Here is a 12,999-nt window from a genome sequence, read left to right as displayed (position 1 = left end):
TTGCAGAATGAGTTATCATTTTAACCTACGTGGTTCTGTGGGCTATATTTGGAGGCTTTGAGTCCTTGAAACTACTTTAAAATAATTGTTTTTCACTTATACATGCAATATTGTTGTTCCAGGAACACTGCATCAGGTTCTTAATAGCCTGCAAAAATATGGGGGGAAAGGGAAGCCTGGGCGGCTCTGTCGGTGAAGTGTCGTGATCTCGCGGTTTGTGAGTACGAGCCTGGCGTCGGGCTCTGGGCTGACAGCTCAGAGCCCGGAGCCCGTTTCCGATTCTGTGTCTCCCCTCTTTCTGTCCTTCCCATGCTCATGCTCTGTCTCTGTCTCTCAATAATAAATAAACGTCAATTTTTTTTTAATATGGAGAAAAAGAAGTACTTTCCTTCTTTGTGTCTTCTTTAATTTTCGGGCTGTGGTATCACCAGTTTTCTGACATTAGAAATCTCAGGGAATCTTATCTCTTAGCTCCTTACCAGCAGGGACCATTTGTCAGTACAACGCAAAGGGAGATGCTCTGTAACAGGCATAAGAGCCTTGTTCTCCTCAGGAGACTAATTTCTGAATTGTGCATGAAAGAATGTGAAATCACTCCAAACAAAGGAATACTGTTTACCTACAAATCTGTGGGCCCACAATTAAAGCTTCTTTTTAAGGGTTCTCCCCCTATGTGATTTTTATCCAATATTTACTAAAAACACAACAGTGCTTGGAAAATGAAAAGAAATCTGAATGGTTTTTCCCTTTTTCATAAGAAAATAGATCCTTATCATTTTGCCATTTCTTTGCAGAACCTTTTTTACTTTGAGAATGAAATACTCGGTGAGAGATGAAAAAGCTTAATAGAAATTGGGAAAAGGAAGTAAAACATTTTCTGGGATGAGTGATTTTATTGCTTCTATACACGATCATTTTTAGAATAATTTATACATTCCACTCCTCTGGACAGAATGCAGTGCTTTGACTCATACATATATATTTTTAAGTCTCTCTCTCTAACAAATGGCTTTGTTTGTTTGATGACCTTTGCTGAGAGCCTTTGATAATAAGGCTGAGAATTAAGACATCGCCAGACAGTGGTGCACAGATGGGCTTCAGCTGATACTCTAGAAAAATAATATCTTCATCCTCCAGCTATTTCCCCATAAATCTAGCCACCGTACTGTTTCACAAAAAGGAAAAAAAAACATGCTTTTTAATGCTACTGCTACTTTTTGCCATGATTAAAAGTTGTCTTACTCTTTCTGTCCTCCAAGTAACTGTATAAATAGAAAGCACAAAGTGGAAGTAACTGAAATCTCATAAAAAGGGCAATACTTTGTCCAGATCAAACATGCTGACATTTTTGAGGGTCACTTTACGTTTCTGGAAAGCTTCTTTCCGTTGTGTTGCCACAGGTCCAAAAATGAATTAGTGGCTGCATTGAGTCTCCTCAGGAAATTAAGTTTCTGTGTTTGTGCTATCTCTGGGGTCTGAGCAATAGGTTTCATTTTAGTTGGAAGGAAACTCTACTACCAGAAATAAGGTTCTGCCTACCATTTTTTCCTGGAGCTATTTCAGGTGATCAAAAATAACTAATAAACTAGGGAAGAAAATAAAACTATCTCAATTGCTCAAGGCTCTAAAGAAATTAGGGGAAATCTTGGAAAATCAGTCAGTAGGATTGAAAACAAATGTTTGGAGGTGTCTGCATAGCTCAGAGGTGTTGAGCATCTGACTCTTGATTTTGACTCAGGGCATGATCCCTGGGTCATGGGGTTGAACCATGTGTCAGGTTCTGCACTGAGTGTGGAGCCTGCTTAAGATATTCTCTCTCTCTCTCTCCCTCTCCCTCTCCCTCTCCCTCTCTCTCCCTCTCTCCCCCTCTCTCCCCCTCTCCTCCTCTCCCCCTCTCTGCCTCTCTCCCTCCTCCCCCGAAATAAATTTTAGGGGCACCTGGGTGACTTAGTGGGCTAAGCTTCCGACTTCAGCTCAGGTCATGATTTCACAACTCATGAATTTGAGCCCCGCTTGGGGAATCCCCAAATGGTGATCTCTATGATTGAGTGCAGAAGTTCTAGGAAAGACCCTTCTCCCCTTTTTCCAAATCCCCTCTACCTACCTACACCCTGAGTTCTGACACCTTTGTAACACGTGACAAGGCTTTTAATTCTGCTCTTAGATTTCAGGATTAAAATGTAAAACCATATTGACTTGGGTTCAAGTAAGGGTATAAAATAGTCTATGCTGATATCCAAGGAGATCAAAAGGGTAATGGATTTCACATATGTTTTGTGGCAAGTATATCATGGACATGTCAACATTCATTATCTCCCTGAAGATCTAAAATAACTGTGAATTAGCTAGCATTGCCTTATTTCCTCTGAGGATATTAAGACGAGAGGTTAAGTAACTTTTCTAAGATCACAGAGAGTCAGAATTGATGAAAAAAGAAATCAAAGTGGCTCCATCTGACTACAATGGCCCTAGCTCCTCAGCCTGTTGCCCTGTTGAGCATAGTTAGAAAATCAGGAATAGCTAGGGGAAGGGAAAGAGGAAAATCTGCTGAATTTAAGGGCTGCTTGGTATGCTTCGTAATGTTAAATAAAGGTGTATATTCACTGAAGCTCTATTTATATATGATAAGCAAATATGGAAGTATTTTGGAGTCTCAGAAACTGTGGGTTTGTGTTCCATTAATGAGTTACAGTTTATAAATTTTATCCATCTCTCAGGTTTTAGTACAACTTGTTACACAAAAGTTGGTTCCAAACATATTTTGACTTTTTATTTCTAGAAGAGTATAGTTCATGGTGTTAAACATTGTAAGTCCTTGATTTTTTTTACACCAATTGCTATTCTTACATTTGCATATGTTATTTCAGTATGTAATGTGTTTATATACATATATGTGTATATATATGTGTGTGCATACATACATGCATACACATATTTCTATTCTCTAAGTAATCAAAATAGAATGTTGTGGCATGTTTCTCTACTGGTATGTGTATCTCTGATCTCATAGACAAGGTTTCTACCTTTTGGCTCTATGCTTCTATACTTCTCTGTTCCCTTTGTGATCTCATCACATGTGTCCTTACTGGTTTAACATCAGTCCTCTGCAAAAATGTTATTTCGATGAACGCAAGGCCGAGACTATCTTGTTCACTGTCATATCATCAGCCCCTAGCGAAATGACTAAGTATATAGTAAGAGCTTAAGAAGTATTTAATGAATTGAATTGAAATTGAAATTCCGTATTCCCTTTGTAAAAGGCAACTGTCCTTGAAATGAGCAACACGCTAAACCATGTTATACTAAAACTATATATTCTCAGGCAAAATCCTAGAAGGCAATGTTGGACAAGAAAGTTATGTACAAATGGTATAAAGAGGCTTCAAACAGTAAGTTGCTGAAATTCTAGTTTTGCTTAGAGCTAGCTCCTATTTGTAATATTATCCATTCTCTTAGAAAATATTTTTGTTAGGCATTCTGTTCCATGTTAAAGATTGAAAGACAAATAGAATAGACTAATTAAGGGAATTAATTCTTAAGAAGGTCAGAAGGACTTTATGAAAATGCATATTAAGCCAGAGGTCTTAAAATTTTTGCTGATGTACCCTCAATGAGTATTTTGAAAAAAGTGTGCGTTCCTTTACATGTTTTAAAATCAGTATAAAAAATTCATTATATGTTTAAAAAGAAGTAAAGAGTGTAATTTCTGGCTTCTTTTAAATATTGTAATTTTAAAAATTAAAAATGCTACATAAATCTTTTACACTTTACATTTCAGTAGAATCTAAATACCATAGCACTTTAATATCCACAACCAGACATTTAATAATTTCATTATCAAGCTTTTCTTTAATCCTTAGAAACTTGATGTCCTATCTTTTATTCTTTAACCTTATTTACATTTCATTTTCCCTAGAGAATTTTATCCTAAAATAATATATTTCTAAACCCATATCTCCTTTACTAATTACTAAAGCATCTCATACTTCTCTGTAAGAAAACTCTGCTTATAAATTAAACATGTATTTTTATTTTCCACAACTCTAAGATTTTAAAAATAAATGTTTTTCCTGGAGGCACCTGAGTGGCTCAGTTGGTTAAGCATCCGATTTTGGCTCAGGTTGATCTAACAGTTCGGGACGTGGAACCCCACATCTGGCTGTGCGCTGTGCAGAGCCTGCTTCAGATCCTCTGTTTCCCTCTCTCTCTCTCTCTCTCTCTCTCTCAAAAATAAATAAACATTAAAAAATATATATTTCTCCTGGAAGTAGTTAGATTTGGAATTACTATTAGTAGACAATGTTTTATATCCTTTTGCTTTGATCAAAGCAACAAAAATATATAAAACATTTGACAAGTAATTATTAAGTGTATAGAGAAAAAATTTATTATAAATGCTCCTATTAATAAAAAAGGGACTACATGTTTCACATAGTTCATATGTCCAAAAATGATTCTTCCTCATTCTTATAATAACAGCGTCCAAAAACAATTTTATTTCTGTTTTCATTGATGGTAACACTGAGAAGTATTGTCTACATATTAGGAATTTTATCATAGACATGTCACATATTTTCTTAAACTTCTAAATTTCACATATTTTCTTAAACTTCTAAATTTTCAGCTAAAGATTGTTGTTTTATCATTACTTTTGATGCTATATCAGCTGATGATTCAGTTAGGTCTTACATATTTGATGAGAGGAAAGACGAGCCATTTGACTTTCAAAGGAAACCCTTTGAAACCCTTTCAGGAAACCCTGAATCATCCGCTTCCTCAATTTCTGGAAAGTATATCAAAAGAATTCATCAAAAATTATCAGCACCTTAATTTACATTTTATTCCTTAACTTAGGAATACCTTGTCTAACCTGACATACTCAGAAAAGGTTGGAAAATCCAAATATTATTAACTTCAGCATAATTTTGCTAATATAATATTTTTGTAAAATATTTTATCTTACAATTTTTGAATATGTTATTTTCAAAAGCCAGTTCTCATTGCCAAATTAATCAGATTAGAATTATTTCTTATAGAAGTGTGACTTCATTTTTTACTCTATATAAATACAGTAATGTGTTTCCTTGATTCAATGGTCTTGCTTCTGAATTCTAAGATAAACATCTGGATAAGGCCCGAACTTTGTCTTGAGCAGGTTGTACTCTACATGATATAAGGCCCTGTTGCTTTTAATATGTTTTACCAATGCTCCTTTTGTTTTTCATAGACCAGATTCTCCCACAGGGAAAATGCATGTAAAAGATTAGAAAGGGGAAATTTAAATGACAACCTAATGTTAGTGTTTTCCAAGCAGATTGATTATTTTTTTGTATTTATTTAAAAATTTTTTAATGTTTTTATTTATTTTTGAGACAGAGAGAGACAGAGCATGGGCAGGGGAGGGACAGAGAGAGAGGGAGACGCAGAATCCAACAGGTTCCAGGCTCTGAGCTGACAGCACAGAGCCTGACGCAGGGCTCAAACTCACAGACTGTGAGATCATGACCCGAGCTGAAGTCGGCCGCTCAACCGACTGAGCCACCCAGGCACCCCAGCAGATTGATTTTTACAAAAGGGAATATGAACTTAGAAATCTGAAGATTAGTTGTCCTAAAATTTGTTTACCCTTTACTCCTTGGAGAGTTTTCATGTAATTGTGTTTGCATCATTCTAGGTTAAATGACTTGCATAAAGTTACACAACTTAAAAGTGAATGAGTTGAGATTAGAACCCAGGTCTAACCCAGAAATTCAGGAACTGAGCTATTTTGCTCTACATTATGTTTTATGATCTCACAGAAAGAAATGAATGGTGTCTGTAGAGAAATCTGGGATGTAAGATTAGGAGATACTTTTCTCTCTCTCTACGCCCCTTTCCTATTTCTACTTTTTCTTTCTTCCTTCCCATCCCTACCATAAAGTGGAGGAAGGACCAGTGTAAAAGAGGAGTTTAAAAAATAGACACGGCATAAAGCCTAACTTCAAAGTCTTTTTCATACATATTAGTTTTAGGAAATAGCTTCTGAATTTGCATCAGTTCAAATTGTCTATATGCCTGAGTACAAGCCTTCTTGCATTTCTAGGACTGTGCATGACCTAGACGGAACATTATTGATCTAAGAGAAGAAGCAATGCTTGAGACCAAGTAAGATGTCAGCCACAGTCTTTTCTCTTTAGTCTATTAGGGCAAAGTTGGTTCAGAGGGTAGACTGTCCTCACTTTGGAGAGACCAATTCTGAGGGATGGTGGGTAAATTTTGATAGAAGGAGCAGAGATGGTAGTTGGGAGGGAGGGGACTCATGATTATTACACGATCAGACCTTAATAATTGGGAATATCAGAGAGGCACAGTCTGAAAAAGGAAGGATTAAATGGAATCCACAGTGGGACCTTGGAAACCAATACAAATGTACTGAACTAGAAAATGTCGTCGTAACCAGCTACATAGTGTATGGGACATCATGTGCCAAATTTTCTAGCCCATGCAAAACTGAGTGAAGCCTCCTAGTTAGATTTTAATTGTAATGTAAATGTGTTCATGGGGGAAGAAAGTGAAAGAAAACACAGCTAAGAAAATGTGGAAATGAAAAACTTCACCTTTATTAATCAAAAAATTTTATTTTGATCAACTTCCTGCCCTTAAAATTGGCTATTTCACCCCCTCCCCACCCACACTTTGGCATTATTTCCGGGGCTGATCAGTCAGCTACAGTTGCAAAGTGTCTACACTGTGTTATGTGCAAGCTGTTGTGCTTCCTGGTGTTTGGCCTCTAACTTCAAGCATTGAAGAAAGAAAGAGTACCTTCATCTTCTTCAGTATGTGACTGGAACAAGTTAGCCATCCTGCTTTTCATTACATAAGTCCTTAATTTCCTAAACAAACAAACCCCTCAACGTCTCCAGAAGTAACAGAGATGGTATTCATATGTCACTTACAAGTCCCATCACATCACCATCTCTCCCAAATCTCTTTCCAAAGCTGACTTTTTTCTGAATCCCATGCAAAGGAAAAAAGCCATAGGTAACAGAGGCATGTTGTTACTTTCATTTGTGTGCTTCGACATAGGTATGGTTTTGATAAATATCTAAATGAAAAGGTAGGAGGGATGATGTCATGAAAAGCTTATGCTTATGCCCATTGAGCATGTGACTTGGCTTGGGACTCTTGTCCTGCAGATTTCTGAGCAGAGTAGCACAAGAATATCTTCTATTTCTATTGCAACTTGGACAGCTGGAAAGGAAGCTAACAAAAGGATCCATCAGAACATGATTCTCAGTTTCACTTATTCAGAATTAAAAGTAAGTTGGGCAGTGGATTAGGAAAACAGCCTGTAATCAGATCAGTGACCCCGTGAGACCCTGTCATTAAAACTTTAGTGTTGAGCCTGCAAGCCTCTGTTCCTCTGATTAGGCAATTTACTCTATTTCCGCTCTTCTGTCTGCCAAAACATTTAGTCGCAAAATGCTTTCTAATTCTCTAGACTCATAAAATGGTGTTCTGAGGAAAAGGAAAGGAGAATGGATTATCTTATTTAGCTACCTATCATGATGCAATCAGAAAACAGGAGAGATTTATAGATAATATTATAAAGAGACAAAAGCAGCAGATTTCATTTAGATGTCCAGAAGGGCACAGAGTCCTGCTGAGTCCTGACAGCCCGACATGAGTGCCTTTGCTCCTCTTGTGTGTGGATCACAGGGATTACTTCCATCAGTTAGCAACATGGTGGAGGGGACAAACTGGGGCTGCATTTTCACTCAGTTGATTGTTGCTGAAGATCACATGCATGACGACATGCAGTGACTCAGTTTCCATATCTGCGTGGTATGAATAACAGTTCTTTCCATTATCTTACAAGTTTATTTTGATGCAGTAATTGCTGGGGAAGTGTTTTAAAATGTTTTATATGAATAAAAGATAGTTATCTAACTTATAAATTCTGACTTTGATCTTTAATTCAGGTCTAATTCTATTGGGGGTTATTATTAAATATGGTCATTATGTATTTATTTTATTTCTTATTTAAGGATGATACTGATTTAAAAATTACAGGGCAACATCTAATGGAGTCATTGAGGTATTTCTATTTATATCTTTTGTGAACATTCCAAGAGATTACAGCCTACTTCCCCTAGGGACGATTGGAGACACCAGAAAAGACTTTACTGTGCATCTCATCTCATTTCTAAATCAAGGTGGGAAGCCACAAATAGAAACACCAAACTATTATGGGCTATCGAATTTCTCAGATATGTTTCCTTCTCATCTGATTTAGATGTATAGCCAGGGTTCTGACCCCAGCTTGCTCCTAGTTCGAGCCTTAAGTGTAATAGATTTCCCAATCATTTGTCTTAATAATGCAAGTAAAACCCACTAACATCCTACTTGTTAATCTGATTAGATGCCAAGCCTTAGCTCCTCAGAGATGTCCCACTGCCTGTGAAGACTGAATACTAGCAAAAGAGATGAGGCCAGCTTGTAGAACACAGAGAACATCAATAAGGAGCAGGGGAGAAACACGGTTGAGAGATGACAAAGGAATCACTGTGTACAACACGTTTTCCTTTCCTCAGACTAAGGGCATTCTAAATTGTGTTGTATAAGCCTTAACCTTTCCCACAAAGGCGTCTGTAAGAATAAGTGTTTTTGCAACCCCATTCGTGGTGATTCTGTAAATCAAGAAAATATCTTCAACAACGGAAATGTCACATCTGCTTATGAACCATGTTTAACGGAGTTTGTTTTTCTTGCTTTTTAAATCAAAGAATTGGCTGCTGTCTCCCTTCACTTCAGACCCTGAATGCAACATTACAAGGTGAAATGTTAGGGATGTCAGTGGTAGCAACAGTGTTACTTTTTTAAAGTACAATGGAATATTTAATGTTTTGTGGCTGGCTCTGTGGGGTGAAGTTGTAACATGAACTAAAATGCCAACATAATGTGTTTTAAACTGAATACTGCATTATCATGGACATTTTAAGAATGTAATTGTTTTAACCAAGTCATAAATTGGGTTGCCACCAATTACTTCAAAAAAGATCAATGGGGGCAGGGGGATGAGAAGACAAGTGTGTGTCCTTAACAGTTTACCTAATGTGCTCTTGAATTTTGGGTAAAAATGGCATATCCCTCCAGTGCCATATTTTCTGTATTTGAGGAGGAAAATGTACTTGTAGACTTTCTCTTTTCATACAGCATATACGCTATGGAAGAAATGCTTACGATGTGAATATAGACACCAAAGTGATGACTTCCTTTTTAGTCCTGCTTATCTTTCTCCAGTACTAATAAGCCCACCCCCCCCAACATACACTCAGATGTTGTGAGAAGAAAATTATGAAGGAGAGAAAAAGAAAAGTATAAAATAGCTATGTTGAGGGGGCAGCATTACAATATATACAGATATATAGACAAAAGAAAAAAATGAGAAAATTTGGGGTAAGATATATCAGCAGTGGTATAGATTTGGGAACCCCCCCAACACCAGCCATTAAAAATAAAACAAAAAAACAGGACTAGCCTGACAACTTTATTTATCTTTTTTAAAACGTTTTATTCATTCATTTGGAGAGAGCACACGTGTAAGCAGGGGAAGGGGCAGAGAGAGGAGAGAGAGAATCCCAAGCAGGGTCTGTGATGTCAGCGCAGAGCCTGATGTGGGGTTCCATCTCACGAACAGGAAGACAATGACCTGAGCCAAAATCAAAAGTCGGACGCTTAACTGATTGAGCCACCCAGGTGCCCCCAGCCTAACAATTTTAAAAGCACATATTAAGTATCCACAAAAAAACATAATAGCAAGAATCCAAACTATAACTCTGTAGGCCAACTCACCAGGAGCAGTAAGTCACATTTGGTATTAGCAGCTGTGTACAAGGAAGAAGAGGAAATAAAAGTAACTTCTGATGACCTTTATAGCAGGAGAAGCTATGCATCTAACAAAATGAAATGCAGCTCAGAGTCCCAGTTAGCTGGGAAGTTCAGCGGGTCACATTCAGAAAAGTAGCCTAAACTAAGGGGGCAGGGTTCTCAGGCTTCATTTCAGAAATGAACATGGAAGGACTACAGAAAGGTTCGTTGGTATGGGTCAGACTAGATAAGTAAGCTCCCAAACTAACCAGCTGATGCTTTTTCCCAGTACTAAGCTCTACAATACAGAAATGCTGCTGAACTAGAATATGACCTGAGAAAGATAGGAGCAAAGGAAAGAAAATGTCCAGAAAAGATGCGGTAAGAGAGCAAAGGAGGCAGATCTCAAAAATACTCAAGACCATATTTTTGAATTTTTTACTATACTAATAAGAGTACAAAATCATAAATATTGGAAAGCTGTTCTTGTCTACCTTCTTCTATTATTAGTTAGGAAAACCTCTCTTGGTAAAATATAAGCAACATAAAAAGATTATAATAAAATTCCACCCCAAATTTAGAAAGGTAACAATGAGGGGCGCCTAGGTGGCTCATTAAGTTAAGCGTCCGACTTCGGCTCAGGTCATGATCTCGCGGTTTGTGAGTTTGAGCCCCACGTCGGGCTCTATGCTGACAGCTCAGAGCCTGGAGCCTGCTTCGGATTCTGTGTCTTCCTCTCTCTCTGCCCCTCCCCACTCATGCTCTCTCTCTCTCTCTCTCTCTCTCTCTCTCTCTCTCTGAAAAATAAACATTCAAAAATTTTAAAAAATGTGGTTATTAGAAAGGTAACAATGATCAGAATAAAACTCATACAAATATGCAGTGAGTTAAAATAATTTAAGAAGACAATGACGGCTATTAAAAGAATAAATCAACCAGATTCAGATAAACACAGAAAAGAGAAAAAGAGATATTTGAAGACAGGGAAGATTTCTAAAGTAAGTTGACATAACTCAGGAAAGAATTAAAAATATAAAGTCATTTAGGAGATAAGTTCAAAGTAGAACTCAAAAAGGAGCAAATACCTTGGATAATGCTCTGAAATAAATACAAAATGTAATATATAAGAATTTTAAAATAGGTGAAAAAATATTAATGAGTAAGTGTTATATATGGAAATTTGGTAAGAACATAAAACATGCATTACGTGACTCCTCCTATAAGAACCCCAACATTGGACAGAACTAAAAATTCCGTGAAACATTGAAGCCTTTCTATTGAAAAAAATGTACAATGTACTTAGGGAAAGCAATAACAACATAATTTGAGATATAATCTCAAAAAAATACATTGGCAGTCAGGCAAAATGCCCAAATCATTTGTAAGAGAAAGATAAGCATTTATCAGACATTTTGATATCATGTTGTGATGGAAGAAAATGGCAAACCATTTTTAAGATCATCAAAGGAAGGAAAATGGAAGCTAAGAATTGTATATCTGGCCAAACTAGCCTTCATATATAAAAACAACAGCTGATAAAAGAATTTAGGAAATACATGTCGATTCCATAAGACCTACCTTTAAAATCTAGACAATGAACTTCAGACTACCAAAGTGACTGGAAAGCATGTACATAAATTGTGATGGTGAGAGCCGAGTATATAATAACCTGTAAAACTAAGATATGGCTATAAGGGAGTCAGTATAGAATATAAAGGTACATGCAGTAAAAATATAGTCAACTATTAAAAATGAGAATAGGAACAGTACATAGAAAGTAGAATAGGCTCACTTATTGCTTTATAGAAATTAACAAAGTAAAAGGATATTGCTACAAATTAAATGCTTGAAAGAAGGGTTCCCAGTTAAATTTCAAATGGCTTAGACTAGTGAACCAATAAGAATACTAAAATAGAAGGGACTAAGGGTATTATATAAAGTCACATAACATTTGGAAGAAAATAGAAAACCTTTCTAGAATAATAAAAAATATCCTCCTTCCCCCTAAAAAGACAGCAAATAAAACAAATCACAAAGAAATACAACAAGACAGGATAGGACAAGTTGTCAGCAAACATAAAAGAGTCAAATAGGTATATTTATTTTTGAGAGAGAGAAAGAGAGAGAGAGAGAACGCATGAGTGAGGGAGACGCAGAGAGAGAGACACACAGAATCCAAAGCAGGTTCCAGGCTCCGAGCTGTCAGCACAGAGCCCAATGCAGGGCTTGAACCCACCAACTGTGAAATCATGACCTGAGCCAAAGTCAGATGCCCAACCCACTGAGCCACCCACGTGCCCCAAAAAACTGGTATATTCTGATACCAGATGAAGTATGTTTCAAACAGGGGCACAACCAAACACAAAAAGGCACATAATGATTACATAATGATAAAGGATTCAACTTATCAAAGAGACACAGTAATCCAAAATGCTTGTACACTAATAACAGTTTGAAAATATGTGATGGAGGAACACCAAATATCCCTCAGTGGACAAATACATATTTATCATAACTGCCATAGGCCATGTCAATACTTCTCTCCTAGTAACTGATAAGACAAGCAGAGTTTTAAAAGCCTACAGAAGACTTCAACATGCTCTTGACCAAATTGACCTAGTGCACCAATAGTGGAGATAAAAATAGATTATTGAAGTAGTCAATCCAAAAGACAAGAAATGAGAAAGAAATAAAGGACAGATGTGACAAAACCTGTAACAATCTGGTTGAGTCAAAACTAACCATATCAATAATATATTAAATGAAAATCTAAACACAGATTTATATGTTCAAGATTTGAAGACTGGATATAAAGCAAACTTCAACTTTACAATGTCTTTAAGAAAAACACTGTGAAGACATAGAATGGCTTAAATAAAATTGTGAGAAATATATACAATGCAAACACTAACCATAAGAAAGCTGGAGTGGCTGTATTAATTTGAGATAAAACATATTTCAAAACCAAGAATATTATAGAAGATACAGTGGGCCATTACAAGTTGATAAAAATGCCAGATTAAGATATTGATGTTTTTTAGATCTTCAATATTCTTCTGGAAATATATGTATGCATATACACATATTATATTCACACTTATATAGAGAAAATATGAATAATTTCCAATTCAATATTCAAAAATGTCCAAG

At 36.5% G+C, this 12,999-nt stretch overlaps 1 long non-coding RNA gene across 3 annotated transcripts in view; it reads left to right on the top strand.

Moving 5' to 3' along the window:
• The first annotated feature begins 3,094 nt into the window (after positions 1-3,094).
• LOC121028396 (uncharacterized) overlaps positions 3,095-12,999 on the top strand; it is a 129,337-nt gene continuing 119,432 nt past the window's right edge. The window contains exons 1-3 of one of the 3 annotated variants that reach the window (XR_005789212.1): positions 3,095-3,389; positions 8,766-8,815; positions 10,139-10,230. This is a non-coding gene — a long non-coding RNA (uncharacterized LOC121028396). The remainder of the gene's footprint in view (positions 3,390-8,765; positions 8,816-10,138; positions 10,231-12,999) is intronic. The other 2 variants (XR_005789213.1, XR_005789214.1) reach the window with 2 other exon arrangements.

This window comes from Herpailurus yagouaroundi, unplaced genomic scaffold (genome assembly GCF_014898765.1).
Source record: "Herpailurus yagouaroundi ecotype Mexico unplaced genomic scaffold, PumYag 100, whole genome shotgun sequence".
Taxonomy (NCBI): Eukaryota; Metazoa; Chordata; class Mammalia; order Carnivora; family Felidae; genus Herpailurus; species Herpailurus yagouaroundi.
Note: the sequence above shows the minus strand (reverse complement) of the source record. Positions and strands in the feature narration are given on the sequence as shown.